This window comes from Arachis ipaensis, chromosome B1 (assembly GCF_059453495.1).
Source record: "Arachis ipaensis isolate K30076 ecotype BB chromosome B1, ASM5945349v1, whole genome shotgun sequence".
Classification (NCBI taxonomy): Eukaryota; Viridiplantae; Streptophyta; class Magnoliopsida; order Fabales; family Fabaceae; genus Arachis; species Arachis ipaensis.
In genome coordinates this window covers 112,299,233-112,317,243 of record NC_142436.1, presented here as the reverse complement: position 1 = coordinate 112,317,243, position 18,011 = coordinate 112,299,233, and the positions used below count along the sequence as shown (strand labels likewise).

Sequence of the window (18,011 nt, the reverse complement as noted above, 5' to 3'; positions counted from 1 at the left end):
TTGGTGACTTTACTGCACCAAATTTCAATTCACATGGAAGAAGCATCTCCATCCCTACCATTGGAGCAAACAATTTTGAGCTTAAATCTCAATTAGTTTCTCTGATGCAAGAAAACTGCAAGTTTCATAGACTTCCATCTGAATATCTCTTTCAGTTCTTAACTGAATTCTTGTAGATATGTGATACTGTTAAGACTAATGGAGTAGATCCTGAAGTCTACAGGCTCATGCTTTTCCCTTTTGCTGTGAGAGACAGAGCTAGAATATGGTTGGATTCTCAACCTAAAGACAGCCTGAACTCTTGGGATAAGCTGGTCACGGCTTTCTTAGCCAAGTTCTTTCCTCCTCAAAAGCTGAGTAAGCTTAGAGTGGATGTTCAAACCTTCAGACAGAAAGAAGGTGAATCCCTCTATGAAGCTTGGGAGAGATACAAGCAACTGACCAAAAAGTGTCCTTCTGACATGCTTTCAAAATGGACCATCCTGGATATTTCTATGATGGTCTGTCTGAATTAGCTAAGATGTCATTGGATACTTCTACAGGTGGATCCATTCACCTAAAGAAAACGCCTGCAGAAGCTCAAGAACTCATTGACATGGTTTCTAATAACCAGTTCATGTACACTTCTGAGAGGAATCCTGTGAGTAATGGGACGCCTCAGAAGAAAGGAGTTCTTGAAATTGATACTCTGAATGCCATATTGGCTCAGAATAAAATATTGACTCAGCAAGTCAATATGATTTCTCAGAGTCTGAATGGAATGCAAGCTGCATCCAACAGTACTCAAGAGGCATCTTTTGAAGAAGAAGCTTATGATCCTGAGAACCCTGCAATTGCAGAGGTAAATTATATGGGTGAACCTTATAGAAACACCTATAATCCCTCATGGAGAAATCACCCAAATCTCTCATGGAAGGATCAACAAAAGCCTCAACAAGGCTTTAATAATGGTGGAAGAAACATGTTTAACAATAGTAAATCTTTTCCATTATCCACTCAGCAACAGACAGAGAATTCTGAGAAGAATCCATCTAGCTTAGCAAATTTAGTCTCTAATTTATCTAAGGCCACTCTGAGTTTCATGAATGAAACAAGGTCCTCCATTAGAAATTTGGAGGCACAAGTGGGCCAGCTGAGTAAAAGGATCACTGAAATCCCTCCTAGTACTCTCCCAAGCAATACAGAAGAAAATCCAAAAGGAGAGTGCAAGGCCATTGATATAACCATCATGGCCGAATCCAAGGAGGAAGGGGAGGATGTGAATCCCAAGGAGGAAGACCTCCTGGGACGTCCAGAGATCAATAAGGAGTTTCCCTCTGAGAAACCAAAGGACTCTGAGGCTCATCTAGAGACCATAGAGATTCCATTAAACCTCCTTACGCCCTTCATGAGCTCTGATGAGTATTCCTCTTCAAAAGAGAATGAGGATGTTACTGAAGAGCAAGTTGCCAAGTTCCTTGGTGCAATCATGACGCTGAATGCCAACTTATTTGGTAAAGAGAATTGGGGAGATGAACCTCCCTTGTTCACCAATGAATTAAATGCATTGGATCAACTGAGATTGTCTCAGAAGAAACAGGATCCTGGAAAGTTCCTAATACCTTGTACCATAGGCACCATGACCTTTGAGAAGGCTCTATGTGACCTTGGGTCAGGAATAAACCTCATGCCACTCTCTGTAATGGAGAAACTGGGAATCTTTGAGGTGCAAGCTGCTAGAATCTCATTAGAGATGGCAGACAATTCAAGAAAAGAGGCTTATGATCAGGTAGAGGACGTGTTAGTAAAGGTTGAAGGCCTTTACATCCCTGCTGATTTCATAATCCTAGACACTGGGAAGGAAAAGGATGAATCCATCATCCTTGGAAGACCCTTCCTAGCCACAGTAAGAGCTGTGATTGATATAGACAGAGGAGAATTGATCCTTCAACTAAATGAGGACAACCTTGTGTTTAAGACTCAAGAATCTCCTTCTGTAACAATGGAGAGGAAGCATGAAAAGCTTCTCTCAGTACAGAGTCAACTAAAGCCCCATAGTCAAACTCTAAGTTTGGTGTTGGGAGGCCTCAGCCAAACTTTAAGTTTGGTGTTGAACTCCCATATCCAAACTCTAAGTTTGGTGTTGGGAAGTCTATAAAATTGACCTGATCACCTGTGTGGCTCCATGAGAGCCCACTGTCAAGCTATTGACATTAAAGAAGCGCTTGTTGGGAGGCAACCCAATTTTTATTTATCTAATTTTATTTTTATTTTATTGTTCTTTCATGTTTTATTAGGTTCATGATCATGTGGAGTCACAAAATAAATACAAAAATTAAAAACAGAATCAAAAACAGCAGAAAAAAAATCACACCCTGGAGGAAGGGCTTACTGGCGTTTAAACGCTAGTAAGGAGCATCTGGCTGGTGTTCAACGCCAGAACAGAGCATGGATCTGGCGTTGAATGCCCAAAACAAGCAGCATCCTGGCGTTCAGACGCCAGGAATGCACACTGAGGAAAGCTGGCGCTGAACGCCAGAAACAAGCACCAATTCGGCGTTTAAACGCCAGAATTGCATGCAAAGGGCATTTTACATGCCTAATTGGTGCAGGGATGCAATTCCTTGACACCTCAGGATCTGTGGACCCCACAGGATCATCTCAGCATCTGTGGACCCCACAGGATCCCCACCTACCTTCACTCATACTCTTCCCTCTTCTCATTCATCCTCTCTTCCCAATAAACACCCTTCCCCAAAACCCTTCACCAATCACCTCAAGCTCTCTTCCCTACTATCCCTTCACCACTCACATCCATCCACTCTTCCCCATAAACCTACCTCATAAACCCCACCTACCTTCAAAATTCAAAATCACATTCCCACCCAAACCCACCCTAAATGGCCGAACCTAACCCCTCTCCCTCCACTATATAAACCCCTCCATTCTTCTTCATTTTCACACAACATAACCCTCTCATCCCCTTCTTGGCCGAAACACCACCCTCTCTCCCTCTCTTCTATTTCTTCTTCTTCTTCTTCTTTTCTTTCTTCTCTTGCTCGAGGGCGAGCAATATTCTGAGTTTGGTGTGGTAAAAGCATAAAGCTTTTTATTTTTCCATTACCATTGATGGCACCTAAGACCGGAGAATCCTCTAGAAAAGGGAAAAGGAAGACAAAAGCTTCCACCTCCGAGTCATGGGAGATGGAAAGATTCATCTCCAAAACCCATCAAGACCACTTCTATGACGTTGTGGCCAAGAAGAAGGTGATCCCCGAGGTCCCTTTCAAACTCAAGAAAAATGAGTATCCGGAGATCCGACATGAGATCCAAAGAAGAGGTTGGGAAGTTCTAACAAACCCCATCCAACAAGTCGGAATTCTAATGGTTCAAGAGTTCTATGCTAATGCATGGATCACTAGGAACCATGATCAAAGTAAGAACCCGAACCCAAAGAATTATCTCACCATGGTTCGGGGAAAATACTTAGATTTTAGTCTGGAAAATGTGAGGTTGGCGTTCAACTTGCCAATGATGGAAGAGAATGCATGCCCCTTGATGGGAAGCAGAAGCTGGTGAATTAAAAATTTATTAAAATGGTTACTTTGCGAGTATAGTTCTTAACTCACCGAAAATCTGCCTATCAATTTAGAAATATGTCACAGAGAGTTTAAATTAAAATTACTGGGAGTTTTAAGTCCCAGGTGGTCTCCCAACGAGTTGCAGAAAAGTGTGCTGTTTTATTAATCAGATGTTCTAAGAAGTTGAGCTAAGTAAATTGGAATTTAAATTGAGGAATTTTAAATAATATAAATAAAAGTCTTAACTGGGAATTGATTAGTTAGAATTTCTATCATTGATGGAGTAATTTTTAAGATTGATTTATAATTAACGGTTACTCTGTTTGGTTATCCTTTACTAGGTAAGGGAAAGTCAAACAAGTTGGACTGCCAGATCTATTCACGAGTTACAACCCACTTAGTTCAAAGGGGTCGGCGTTGGTGACAGGATAACAATCCAACATTTAACCCAACTATAAATTTCTCCTTCAATCCTTCCAACTCAAGAATTCCTTTTAATCAACTCCCTATCAAGTAATGAAACTACTCACGCATTGTAAATAAAGAATCCATGGCACATGAAAGGGAATCAAAAGAAGACACGATTATTGGAATTGAAATTAAATTAAAGAGAAATAATCCTTGCATTAATTAATCATAAAAGTATCTGAATGACAAAATTGAACATAACAAAGAACATGGAAGAATAAAACCAAGTTAAGAGAACAAACTAGAGTGATGAAGTCTTGATGAGGAAATAACTCTTCTCAATGTTCCAGTGCTAAGACCAATTGAAAATTAAAATTCTAAAAACTAGAGAGAAAAACCTAAGAGAGTGAAAAAACTAGATCTAAAACTACTGAATGAATGTGTGTGTTGTTTCTGCATATTCTCTGACTCTAGTCTGCTGTTCCGGGCCGAAATAAGGTCCAAAATCGCCCCCATCGAATTCTGCAGATTATGCAGATCGCACATGTCACGCGATCGTGTCATCCATGCGGACGCGTCGCTTGCGCTTTTTCCTCTCCACGCGTTCGCGTCGTCCATGCTACCGCGTCGCTTGCGCTTTCCAATCTGCGCGGCCGCGCAAGCCATGCGGCCGCGTCGCTGCGATTTACGCTCCTTCGTGCGGTCGCGTGAGCCATGCGACAGCGTCACTTCTCGCTGGTTATCTCCTCAAATTCTTGTGTTCCTTCCATTTTTGCTAGCTTCCTCTCTAATCTCCATCTCATTCATGCCCTATAAGGCCTGAAACACTTGACACACAGATCACGGCATCGAATGGAATAAAGGAGAATTAAAAGTAAATAATTAAAGTCTCTAGGAAGTAGTTTTCAAACATGTACTGAATTTAGGAAGGAAATCTAAATGCATGCCAAATTGATGAATAAGTGGGCAAGGATCATGACAAAACCACACAATTAAACACAATATAAACCATAAAATAGTGGTTTATCAACCTCCCCACACTTAAACATTAGCATGTCCTCATGCTAAATTGAAGGAGACAAGGAAATAAGTATGAACATGCAGAAACTCATGAAATGCAATACAATCCTACGTATATAAATAAATGCAACTATATGATTATTGTCCACTTGATCAAAAGTAAATAAGCCCTTCAAAACAGTTACAAATCAAATTCCACTAATTCTATCATTATACAATAAAATCGATAAAAGTGCAAGAAGATAGCTTATGAAAGCAGGAAACATGAAAGTTCAAGCATTGAACCCTCACTGATAATGTATGTACGCTCTAATCTCTAGTGTATAGGGTAATCACTCAATTCTTTTCTAGTCATGCTTTCTAACTTTTGTTTTTCTCTTAACCAATCAACAACAATTAATATACCAATGCAAACATCATGAGGTCTTTTCAGGGTTGTAATGGGGCCAAGGTGCAGGTAAGGATATACATATGGCTAAGTGAGCTTTATAAATTGAATCTTTAATTAACCTAAGCTCTCACCTAATATACATATATTCTATATACTTTTAAATTCATGCTTAGCTACCCATAATTCCCTTTTTCAACCCATACTCATGTTTGAACTTTATATTTTAATTCTATCATATGTGCATTGATCTTTGAATTCTGAATTGAACATTGGGGTAATTTTGTCCCCTTATTTATTGATTTTTTTTTTAAATAAATAAAGCTTATTAATGCACATAGATTTTTCATTCTCATATCTTCACACGAGTAGGTATCCAAATTCCCTTTAAATTTTCATGACACATTCCCTCAACAACTTTTGTTCCCACAATTTCCCATACTTAACTAGCACACACAATTCTATCTTAAGCTAACCAAAGATTCAATTTGGGATATATAATTGTTTTTCAGCTTAAGGTTAGTAATGTGGTAAAATATAGAACAAATGGAGTTTCAAAGGCTCAAATTGGTTAACAAGGGCAATTGAAAAGGGTAGGCTTGATTTGGATAAGTGAGTTTAAACAAATAATGGCCTCAATCATGTGCAAGCGTGTAAATATAATAAATATTGGACATATAAGATAAAACAAAATATAGATTACAATCATAGAGAAGTAAACACACAAGAATAAAATGATTATGGTTAAATAATGTAACCATACATAAAGGCTCAAATCTTTCACAGGTTGTGTGTTCTTTGGCTCAAACATCATGTTCCAAATATAACTCAAGCAGATTTATCATAAAAATTTTGAAAAATTAGTGAAATTTTGTTCCAAATATAGATTTTTAAAAGAAACTTATTGTCTTTTCAATCAAGTGGAACATGCATGCAACTATTCTAACCTATGCAGTTTATTCTATTCTATAAAAGAAAGAAAATCTAACTAAAATATCCTAATTATTGGTGCCAGAGAAGAGAATTTACCTCCGGAAGTCAGGTACTGACCGACCTCCCCACACTTAAGGTTTTGCACCGTCCTCGATGCCATCTGTCAGGAACAGGGGTGGGCTGGTGGCAGTATCTCCACAGTCGGGATCATCATGGCTCCCGGTGCTGGTAAAAGAAGTGGAGTCCGGGGTGTCTGAGTCTCTGAAGCGTCCCTTGAGTAGCTCCTTGAGGTGTTTGAATCAGCACTCGTTACGGCGCTCTCTCATCTTAGCTTTCAGTTCATGCCGATCCAATTTTTCAAGTATCTGCTAGAGCAATTTCGCGGTTGTAGATGCTTGTGGTGTTGAAGAAGGAATATCTTCAACTGGCTCAGTAGGTTGGCTTGTAGTGGCTGCTGAAAGTCTGAAGTATTTCCCGTGAGGGATATATTGATCATCCTGTGGAAGCATGGCTTTGGTGTCCCCAGCTCTGTAGGAGACTCCGGCTGCTGAGACAAGATCTGAGACCAGGGCAAGAAAAGGTATGTTGCCCGCGATTTGTACATGCTCCATAGCATTCCGGATGTGTCTTGAAAGATTCAGAGGTCGGTCTGTAAGGATGCACCATAGTAGAACAGCCATGTCTGCAGTGAAGGAGGACTCATGAGTGCTCGGAAAGATGTAATGGGACATGATCTGTGCCCATACGCGAGCCTCCAAGGTAAGTGCGGAAGCCAAGATTCCCTTAGGGTGGGAACAGTGGTATCCGTAGATCCAACGGCTGCCAGGTAAAGCGATGACTCCGAGAACGGAGTCCCAGTCAAATTGGTATCTCTGGCGCCGAAGGGTGGCTTCTTGAAAAGCGTCCATTCCTGCAGGAATAGGGGGAAGACTCAGAACTTGCTGAATGGCTTCTTCTGTGATGGGGACTTGCTTTTGCCGGACATAAATAGACTGCAGGGTCGGTATGTAGAAGTTGGAGTAGAACTCAACTACCCAAGAAAGATTGACCTACCTTGGCTATTTCCGTAGGAAACCCCATTGTCTTCGCTCAATATGCGGCTCAACAAAGGTGGCAATATTGGACGGGAGGATAAGAAGGTATTCATTGTTATAGTTCCTTTCTGCCAGGATGGGGAACATCTACTCAAAGTAGCGATTGGAAAATCGCGCAGCGTCCTTTGCTGGAAAGGCTTTCTCCTTTTCGTCAACCTTTATTATCCTCTTGACTCGTTTTGTTGAGGGCTTGGCTGCGGTTGAAGAAGGCTCTGCCACTAATGCTCTTTTAGTTCCTCTTCTTGCTGGTGGTCTGGAAGTTGCTTTCTCCTTTCCTTTCTTGGTGGCCATCCTGAAAGAAGGGAAGAGAAAGAAAATTAAATGCAAAGAGAGATACAGCAAGGAAGGAAAGGGAAAAGAGGGTGAATGATGTACAGTAAAATGTAGATGACATTAACACATGCTCTCGAGTACATATGAAAAGCCATCAATGGGAAATAGCTAGTGCATAAAAAGACAAGTGAATGCAAGGTGTTTATTGGCATGCTGGCAAAGGGCATGAGTAGCATAGGCCAAGCATTACTTTGTAACAAACCATCACGTTTGTATTGACAATTGAATTCAATTAATAAAATAATAGGGGAAAGTTGTGAAAAGCAAGCATTGAATAGTATAGGAACATAGAGAAGTGCATAATGCCACATGGGCTTTTTCACAAACACATAGCATGCATGTTAAACAAGATGTAAAAAGTATGAAATTGAACGTGCAAGCAATCCCCTAAAAAATAATAATAATAATAATTGTCAAATAAATTGTAACAAGTCACAAGCATATGGTGAGGGATAATGACTCAAAAAAATTTCTAACACCATGTAAAAAGGGAAAAGAAGAATAAAGAAAATAAAAGTTTGAAAACAAAAAGAAAAGAAAAAGAAAATAATAATATATACATAATATAATAAGAATGATAGAAAAGAGAAGAAGGAAGAAGAAGGTGAAACCTTGTTAATGGTGGAGAGAGAGAGAGAGAGTGAGATAGAAAGGAGAAGGGGGAAAGAAGAAAGAAGGAGGGAAAAGAAAAATTAGGATTTGGAGGAAAGAAAGATAAGATAATTTGGCAATTGGGGTTTAGCAGTGCGGCGCATGCGACGCGGCCGCCTGGGGCATGCGTTCGCATGGGGGCACGTCAGGGAAGGGGACGCGATCGCGTCGGTCCCGCGATCGCGTGACCTATGTTGCGCTGCTGGCGCGAGTGCAGCCTCGCTCCAGCACAACTCTCTGTTCGATTCATTTTAATTGCCAAAATTGGGTGACGCGATCGCGTGGGTCACGCGATCGCATGAGTGTGCGTTATGAAATGGGGGACGCGGCCGCGTCAGCGACGCGGTCGCGTGACAAGGATTGTGCTTCCAGCACCAATCCAGCACCATTCTCACACAATATAGCACTGTGCACCCCTTTACGTCGAAAATGCAGGGCACGCGGCCGCGTGAGGCACGCGGTCGCGTGGGAGACCATGATGTCCAAGCGACGCGGTCGTGTCCGTGACGCGGTTGCGTGGAGTAATTTGTGCCATTGGCACGACTCCAGCGCTCCTCTTGCATAACTTTCTGTTCATTTTTTATTTTTCTTTACTCCTCCTGCCACACGGACGCGTCGCTGGTGCGATCGCGTCACGTGGCGAAATTTTAATTTTAATTTTTTTTGGAGAAATATAAAGACATGTAATTGAAAGAGCATGGAAGCACTAATAAAGAGAAGAGTTATTAAAGAAGAAAAACTAAAAATGAAGAAAGGAACGATCATACCGCGGTGGGTTGTCTCCCACCAAGCACTTTGCTTTTACGTCCGTAAGTTGGACGCTCCATAGCTCAATCTGCTGCTATGTGGGGATCTTCCAAGTGGAAGATCTCAAGCTCCTTATTTCTCTGCACCTTCTCACCTGGTACAGCTTTAGGCGGTGTCCATTAACCTTAATAAGTTCAGAACTTGAAGGATGGCTTAGGTGATAAACTCCGTACGGTTCAGTCTTCTCTATTCTGTATGGACCTTCCCATTTTGATCTCAACTTACCGGGCATGAGCCTCAGTCGAGATTTGTAAAGGAGAACAAAATCTCCAGGTTGGAACTCTCTCTTCTTGATGTTTTGATCATGCACAGCTTTCATCTTTTCCTTGTATATTCTGGAGTTCTCATAAGCTTCTAGGCGAAGGTTCTCCAGTTCCTGTAGTTGCAACTTTCTTTCAGTTCCGGCTTTCTCAATTTCCATGTTGCACTCCTTAACTGTCCAGAAGGCTCTGTGTTCGATTTCAACTGGAAGATGGCAAGCTTTTCCATAAACTAGGTGAAAGGGACTCATCCCAATGGGTGTCTTGTATGCTGTTCTATATGCCCACAGTGCATCTTGTAGTCTGGTGCTCTAGTCTTTTCTATGAGGCTTTACTATCTTCTGCAGGATACGCTTAATTTCTCTGTTTGACACCTCGGCTTGCCCATTAGTTTGGGGATGGTAAGCTGTTGAAACTTTATGGATTATCCCATGCTTCTTCATCAAGCCTGTTAGTCTCTTGTTACAAAAATGAGTGCCTTGATCGCTCACGATTGCTTGTGGTGATCCAAAGCGGCATATAATATGATTTCTCACAAAGGAAACAACAGTGTTAGCATCGTCAGTGCGGGTAGGAATTGCTTCCACCCATTTGGAAACATAATCCGCAGCTAACAATATATAAAAATATCCACTAGAATTTGGAAATGGACCCATGAAGTCAATGCCCCAGACATCAAAAATTTCACAGAAAAGCATATATTGTTGAGGCATCTCATCCCTCTTGGATATGTTACCAAATTTCTGGCATGGGTGACAAGATTTACAAAACTCAGCAGCATCTCTAAAAAGAGTAGGCCACCAGAATCCGCAGTCTAAGATCTTTATAGCTGTTCTTTGAGGGCCAAAGTGTCCTCCACTCTCAGATGAGTGACAGGCCTCTAAAATGGACTGGAATTCTGATTGAGGTACACAACGTCTAATTATCTAGTCAGCGCCACATCTCCATAAATATGGATCATCCCACATATAATATTTAGACTCGCTTTTCAGCTTGTCTCTTTGATGTTTAGAGAAATGTGGGGGAAATGTGCGGCTAACTAAATAGTTAGCAACCGGTGCGTACCAAAGGACTACCTCAGATACTGCTTGCAGGTTGTCAAAAGGAAAATTATCATCTATAGGAGTAGAATCATCCTTAATATGTTCAAGGCGACTCAAGTGGTCCGCTACTAAATTTTGATTACCACTCCTATCCTTTATTTCTAAATCAAATTCTTGTAACAGCAGTATCCAACGTATAAGTGTTGGTTTGGATTCCTTTTTAGCTAATAAATACTTTAGAGCTGCATGGTCCGAATACACTACCACTCTAGTACCAAGTAAATAAGCTCGGAATTTATCCAGAGCGAAAATAATAGCAAGTAGCTCTTTCTCGGTAGTAGTATAATTGGACTGGGCAGTGTCTAAAGTCTTAGACGCATAGGCAATAACAAAAGGATCCTTACCTTCACACTGAGCCAGCGCTGCTCCTACCGCATGGTTGGAAGCGTCGCACATGATTTCAAACGGCTGGCTCCAGTCGGGTCCTCTCACAATTGGGGCTTGAGTTAGAGCAGTCTTCAGCTTATCAAATGCTTGTTCGCAATCTTCACTGAACTCGAACTCAATGTCCTTCTGCAGTAATCTGGATAAGGGAAGTGCCACCTTACTAAAGTCCTTAGTAAATCTCCTGTAGAAACCTGCATGGCCAAGGAATGAACGGACTTCTCTCACAGAAGAGGGGTAAGGTAAACTAGAAATAACATTCACCTTTGCTGGGTCTACAGAAATACCATTATTAGATACCACATGTCCTAATACAATCCCCTGCTTTACCATAAAGTGGCATTTTTCGAAATTCAATACAAGGTTTGTATTAACACATCTATCTAATACTCTAGATAATTGATGAGCGGATAATTTATACGCTTTTTGGCATTGTTTTTAGTATATTTTTAGTAGAATCTAGTTACTTTTAGGGATGTTTTCATTAGTTTTTATGTTAAATTCACATTTCTGGACTTTACTATGAGTTTGTGTGTTTTTCTCTGATTTCAGGTATTTTCTGGCTGAAATTGAGGGACTTGAGCAAAAATCAGATTCAGAGGTTGAAGAAGGACTGCTGATGCTGTTGGATTCTGACCTCCCTGCACTCAAAATGGATTTTCTGGAGCTACAGAACTCAAAATGGCGCGCTTCCAATTGCGTTGGAAAGTAGACATCCAGGGCTTTCCAACAATATATAATATTCCATATTTTGCCCAAGTTTAGACGACGCAAACTGGCGTTCAACGCCAGCTCTCTGCCCAATTCTGGCGTCCAGCGCCAGAAACAAGTTGCAAAGTGGAGTTCAACGCCCAAAATGGCACAAAAGCTGGCGTTAAACTCCAAGAAGAACCTCTACATGTGCAACACTCAAGCTCAGCCCAAGCACACACCAAGTGGGCCCCGAAAGTGGATTTATGCATCAATTACTTACTTCTGTAAACCCTAGTAGCTAGTCTATTATAAATAGGACCTTTTACTGTTGTATTAGACATCTTTGGATGCCTGGTTCTTAGATCAGAGGGGCTGGCCATTCGGCCATGCCTGGACCTTTCACTTATGTATTTTCAACGGTAGAGTTTCTGCACTCCATAGATTAAGGTGTGGAGCTCTGCTGTTCCTCAAAGATTAATGCAAAGTACTACTGTTTTCTATTCAATTCATCTTATTTCGCTTCTAAGATATTCATTCGCACTTCAACCTAAATGTGATGAACGTGACAATCATCATCATTCCCTATGAACGCGTGCCTGACAACCACTTCCGTTCTACATTAGATTGAATGAGTATCTCTTAGACCTCTTAATCAGAATCTTCGTGGTATAAGCTAGATTGATGGCGGCATTCATGAGAGTCCGGAAAGTCTAAACCTTGTTCGTGGTATTCCGAGTAGGACTCTGGGATTGAATGACTGTGATGAACTCAAAACTCGCGAGTGCTGGGCGTAGTGACAGACGCAAAAGGATAGTAAATCCTATTCCAGTACGATCGAGAACCTCCAAGATGATTAGCCATGCAGTGACAGCGCATCGGACCATTTTCACAGAGAGGAATAGGATGCAACCAATGACAAAGGTGATGCCTCCAGACGATTAGCCGTGCTGTGACAGAGCATTTGGATCATTTTCCCGAGAGAGATCGAAAGTAGCCATTGGCACCGGTGACATCCTTACATAAAGCTAGCCATAGAAAGGAGTAAGATTGATTGGATGAAGATAGCAGGAAAGCAGAGGTTCAGAGGAATGAAAGCATCTCTACACGCTTATCTGAAATTCTAACCAATGAATTACATAAGTATTTCTATCCTTATTTTAGTATTATTTTCGAAAACCCCATTACTATTTTATACCTGCCTGACTGAGATTTACAAGGTGACTATAGCTTGCTTCATACCAACAATCTCCGTGGGATTCGACCCTTACTCACATAAGGTATTACTTGGACGACCCAGTGCACTTGCTGGTTAGTTGTGCGAAGTTGTGAACCATGGTATTGGCATCATGTTTTTTTGGCGCCATTGCCAGGGAAAGAAAGAGCAATGAATTTTACATAATCAAAGTGTAATCACAATTTCGTCCACCAAGTTTTTGGCGCCGTTGTCGGGGATTGTTCGAGTTTGGACAACTGACGGTTCATCTTGTTGCTCAGATTAGGTAATTTTCTTTTTGTTTTGTTTTCAAAAATTTTTTCAAAAATCTTTCAAAAATTTCTCCTTTGTTTTTGAAAAAAATATATAAAAATGTTTTCAAAAATATATTGTTCTTCAGAATTTTTAAGAATGAATTCTAGTGTTTCATAAAGCATGTTGAAGCCTGGTTAGCTGTAAAGCCACGACTGTAGGGCATGTTAGACGTGTCATGTCTGAGTTACATACTAAAGCTTGGCTGGCTATTCAGCCATGCCTGACCCTTTGATTGGAGCTTTAGAATAAGAATGCTAGATTCCTGGAATTCATATTAAAAATTTTGGAATCCTTATTTTTCTTTTTCAAAATGATTTTCGAAAAAAATTAAAAGAAAATACAAAAAAATCATAAAATCATAAAAATCAAAAAAATATATTCTTGTGTTTCTTGTTTGAGTCATGTGTCATGTTATAAGTTTGGTGTCAATTGCATGTGCATCTTGCATTTTTTTTTGAAAAAAAATCATGCATTCATAGTGTTCTTCATGATCTTCAAGTTGTTCTTGGTAAGTCTTCTTGTTTGATCTTTGCATTTGCATGTTTTGTGTCTTTTCTTGTTTTTCATATGCACTCTTGAATTCTTAGTGCCTAAGCATTAAAGAATTCTAAGTTTGGTGTCTTGCATGTTTTCTTTGCATTAAAAATTTTTCAAAAATATGTTCTTGGTGTTCATCTTGACATTCATAGTGTTCTTGGTGTTCATCTTGACATTCATAGCATTCTTGCATGCATTTATTGTTTTGATCTAAAAATCTCATGCATTGCATCATTTTCATGTTTTTCTCTCTCATCATTCAAAATTCAAAAATCAAAAAAATATCTTTCCCTTTTTCTCTCATCAAATTCAAAAATTTGGCTTGACTTTTTCAAAAAATTTTAAAATCAAGTTGTTTCTTATGAGTCAAATCAAATTTTCAATTTAAAAATCTTATCTTTTTCAAAATCTTTTTCAAAAATCAAATCTTTTTCATTTTTTTTAGTTACTTTCGAAAATTATAAAAATGTTTTTCAAAAAAAAAATCTTTTTCTTAATTTAATCACATAATTTTCGAAAATAACATCACCAATTAATGTTTTGATTCAAAAATTTCAAGTTTGTTACTTACTTGTTAAGAAAGATTCAAACTTTAAGTTCTAAAATCATATCTTGTGATTTCTTGTGAATCAAGTCATTAATTGTGATTTTAAAAATCAAATCTTTTTCAAAAACTAATTTCTATCATATCTTTTCAAAAATATCTTCTTATCTTATCTTTTTCAAAATATGATTTTAAAATATCTTTTCTAACTTCCTATCTTCATATCTTTTCAAAATTGATTTTCAAATTTGTTTCAACTAACTAACTAACTTTTTGTTTGTTTCTTATCTTTTTCAAAACCACCTAACTAACTCTCTCTCTCCAATTTTCGAAAATATCTCCCTCTTTTTCAAAAATTTCTTTTTTAATTAACTAATTATTTTAATTTTTATTTTAATTTTCGAAAATTACTAACTTTTTTTTCAAAAACTATTTTCAAAAATCACTAACTCTTTTTCAAAAATAATTTTTGAAAATCCTCTCCTTCTATCATCTTATTCTATTTATTTATTCATCTACTAACATCTCTTCCTCACATCACTCACCAAATTCGAACCCCCTCTTCTATCTGTGTTCGAATTTTCTTCTTCTCTTCTTCTACTAACAATAAGGAACCTCTTTACTGTGACATAGAGGATTCCTCTTCTTTTCTTTTTCTCTTCTCTTTCTTATGAGCAGGGACAAAGAAAAAGGCATTCTTGTTGAAGCTGATCCAGAACCTGAAAGGACTCTGAAGAGAAAACTAAGAGAAGCTAAATTACAACAAGCCAGAGACAACCTTATTGAAAATTTCGAACAAGTAAAGGAGATGGCAGCCGAACCCAACAACAATAATGCAAGGAGAATGCTTGGTGACTTTACTGCACCTAATTCCAATTTACATGGAAGAAGCATCTCCATTCCTGCCATTGGAGCAAACAACTTTGAGCTGAAACCTCAGCTAGTTTCTCTGATGCAGCAGAACTGCAAGTTTCATGGACTTCCATCTGAAGATCCTTTTTAGTTCTTAACTGAATTCTTACAGATCTGTGATACTGTTAAGACTAATGGAGTAGATCCTGAAGTCTACAGGCTCATGCTTTTCCCTTTTGCTGTAAGAGACAGAGCTAGAGTGTGGTTGGACTCTCAACCCAAAGACAGCCTGAACTCTTGGGATAAGCTGGTCACGGCTTTCTTAGCCAAGTTCTTTCCTCCTCAAAAGCTGAGCAAGCTTAGAGTGGATGTTCAGACCTTCAAACAGAAAGAAGGAGAATCCCTCTATGAAGCTTGGGAAAGATACAAGCAGCTGACCAAAAAGTGTCCTCCTAACATGCTTTCAGAATCGACCATCCTGGATATATTCTATGATGGTTTATCTGAGCTATCAAAGATGTCATTGGATACTTCTGCAAGTGGATCCATTCACCTAAAGAAAACGCCTGCAGAAGCTCAAGAACTCATTGACATGGTTGCTAATAACCAGTTCATGTACACTTCTGAGAGGAATCCTGTGAGTAATGGGACGCCTATGAAGAAGGGAGTTCTTGAAATTGATACTCTGAATGCCATATTGGCTCAGAACAAAATATTGACTCAGCAAGTCAATATGATTTCTCAGAGTCTGACTGGAATGCAAGCTGCATCCAACAGTACTCAAGAGGCTTCTTATGAAGAAGAAGCTTATGATCCTGAGAACCCTGCAATAGCAGAGGTAAATTACATGGGTGAACCTTATGGAAACACCTATAATCCATCATGGAGAAATCATCCAAATTTCTCATGGAAGGATCAAAAGCCTCAACAAGGCTTTAATAATGGTGGAAGAAACAGGTTTAGCAATAGCAAGCCTTTTCCATCATCCACTCAGCAACAGACAGAGAATTCTGAGCAGAATCCATCTAGCTTAGCAAACTTAGTCTCTGATCTATCCAAGGCCACTGTAAGTTTCATGAATGAAACAAGGTCTTCCATTAGGAATTTGGAAGCACAAGTGGGCCAGCTGAGTAAAAGGATCACTGAAATCCCTCCTAGTACTCTCCCAAGCAATACAAAAGAGAATCCAAAAGGAGAATGCAAGGCCATTGACATAACCAAAATGGCCGAACCCAAAGAGGGAGAGGAGGACGTGAATCCCAAGGGGGAAGACCTCCTGGGACATCCAGTGATCAATAAGGAGTTTCCCTCTGAGGAACCAAAGGAATCTGAAACTCATCTAGAGACCATAGAGATTCCATTGAACCTCCTTATGCCATTCATGAGCTCTGATGAGTATTCCTCTTCTGAAGAGAATGAGGATGTTACTGAAGAGCAAACTGCCAAGTTCCTTGGTGCAATCATGAAGCTGAATGCCAAATTATTTGGTATTGAAACTTGGGAAGATGAACCTCCCTTGTTCACCAATGAACTAAGTGATCTGGATCAACTGACATTGCCTCAGAAGAGACAGGATCCTGGAAAGTTCATAATACCTTGTTCCATAGGCACCATGATCTTTAAGGCTCTGTGTGACCTTGGTTCAGGAATAAACCTCATGCCCCTCTCTGTAATAGAGAAACTGGGAATCTATGGGGTGCAAGCTGCTAAAATCTCATTAGACATGGCAGATAATTCAAGAAAACTGGCTTATGGACAAGTAGAGGACGTGTTAGTAAAGGTTGAAGGCCTTTACATCCCTGATGATTTCATAGTCTTAGATACTGGAAAGGAAGAGGATGAATCCATCATCCTAGGAAGACCTTTCCTAGCCACAGCAAGAGCTGTGATTGATGTGGACAGAGGAGAATTGATCCTTCAAATAAATGAGGACAACCTTGTGTTTACAACTCAAGGATCTCTCTCTGCATCCATGGAGAGGAAGCATAAAAAGCTTCTCTCAAAGCAGAGTCAAACAAAGCCCCCACAGTCAAACTCTAAGTTTGGTGTTGGGAGGCCACAACCAAACTCTAAGTTTGGTGTTGAACTCCCATATCCAAACTCTAAGTTTGGTGTTGGAGAGTCTCAACAATGCTCTGAACATCTGTGAGGCTCCATGAGAGTCCACTGTCAAGCTATTGACATTAAAGAAGCGCTTGTTGGGAGGCAACCCAATTTTTATTTATCTAACTATATTTTTCTTAGTTATATGTCTTTATAGGTTCATGATCATGTGGAGTCACAAAATAAATATAAAAATTAAAAACGGAATCAAAAACAGCAGAAAAAAAATCACACCCTGGAGGAAGCACTTGTCTGGCGTTCAACGCCAGAACAGAGCATGGTTCTAGCGCTGAACGCCCAAAATGGGCAGTATCTGGGCGCTGAACGCCCAAAATGGGCAGCATCTGGGCGCTGAACGCCAGAATTGCACCCTGGAGAGAAGCTGGCGCTGAACGCCCAGAACAAGCATGGTTCTGGCGTTCAACGCCAGAAATGGGCAACAAATGGGCGTTGAACGCCCAAAATGGGCACCAACCTGGTGCTGAACGCCCAGAGTTGTGTGCAAGGGCATTTTACATGCCTAATGGGTGCAGGGATGTAAATCCTTGACACCTCAGGATTTGGGACACCATAGGATCATCTCAGGATCTGTGAATCTCACAGGATCCCCACCCACCTCACCCTCTCTCTATCCATTCATGGTCATCCCTTCTGTTTTCCTTTCACCACTCACATACATACACATATCCCTCCATCTCCTCCATATCTTCTTCTTCTTCTTCTATTCTTTCTTCTTTTGCTCGAGGGCGAGCAACATTCTAAGTTTGGTGTGGTAAAAGCATAAGCTTTTTGTTTTTCCATTACCATTGATGG

The 18,011-nt window shown here is 40.0% G+C and overlaps 2 non-coding genes across 2 annotated transcripts; both read right to left on the bottom strand.

Moving 5' to 3' along the window:
• Nucleotides 1-359: 359 nt before the first annotated feature.
• LOC148577954 (small nucleolar RNA R71) lies at nucleotides 360-467 on the bottom strand. Its single transcript, XR_015903156.1, has one exon. It is a non-coding gene; the product is annotated as a small nucleolar RNA R71 (small nucleolar RNA).
• A 14,983-nt stretch (nucleotides 468-15,450) lies between these two features.
• Nucleotides 15,451-15,558, bottom strand: LOC148577953 (small nucleolar RNA R71). Its single transcript, XR_015902962.1, has one exon. It is a non-coding gene; the product is annotated as a small nucleolar RNA R71 (small nucleolar RNA).
• Nucleotides 15,559-18,011: the final 2,453 nt, after the last annotated feature.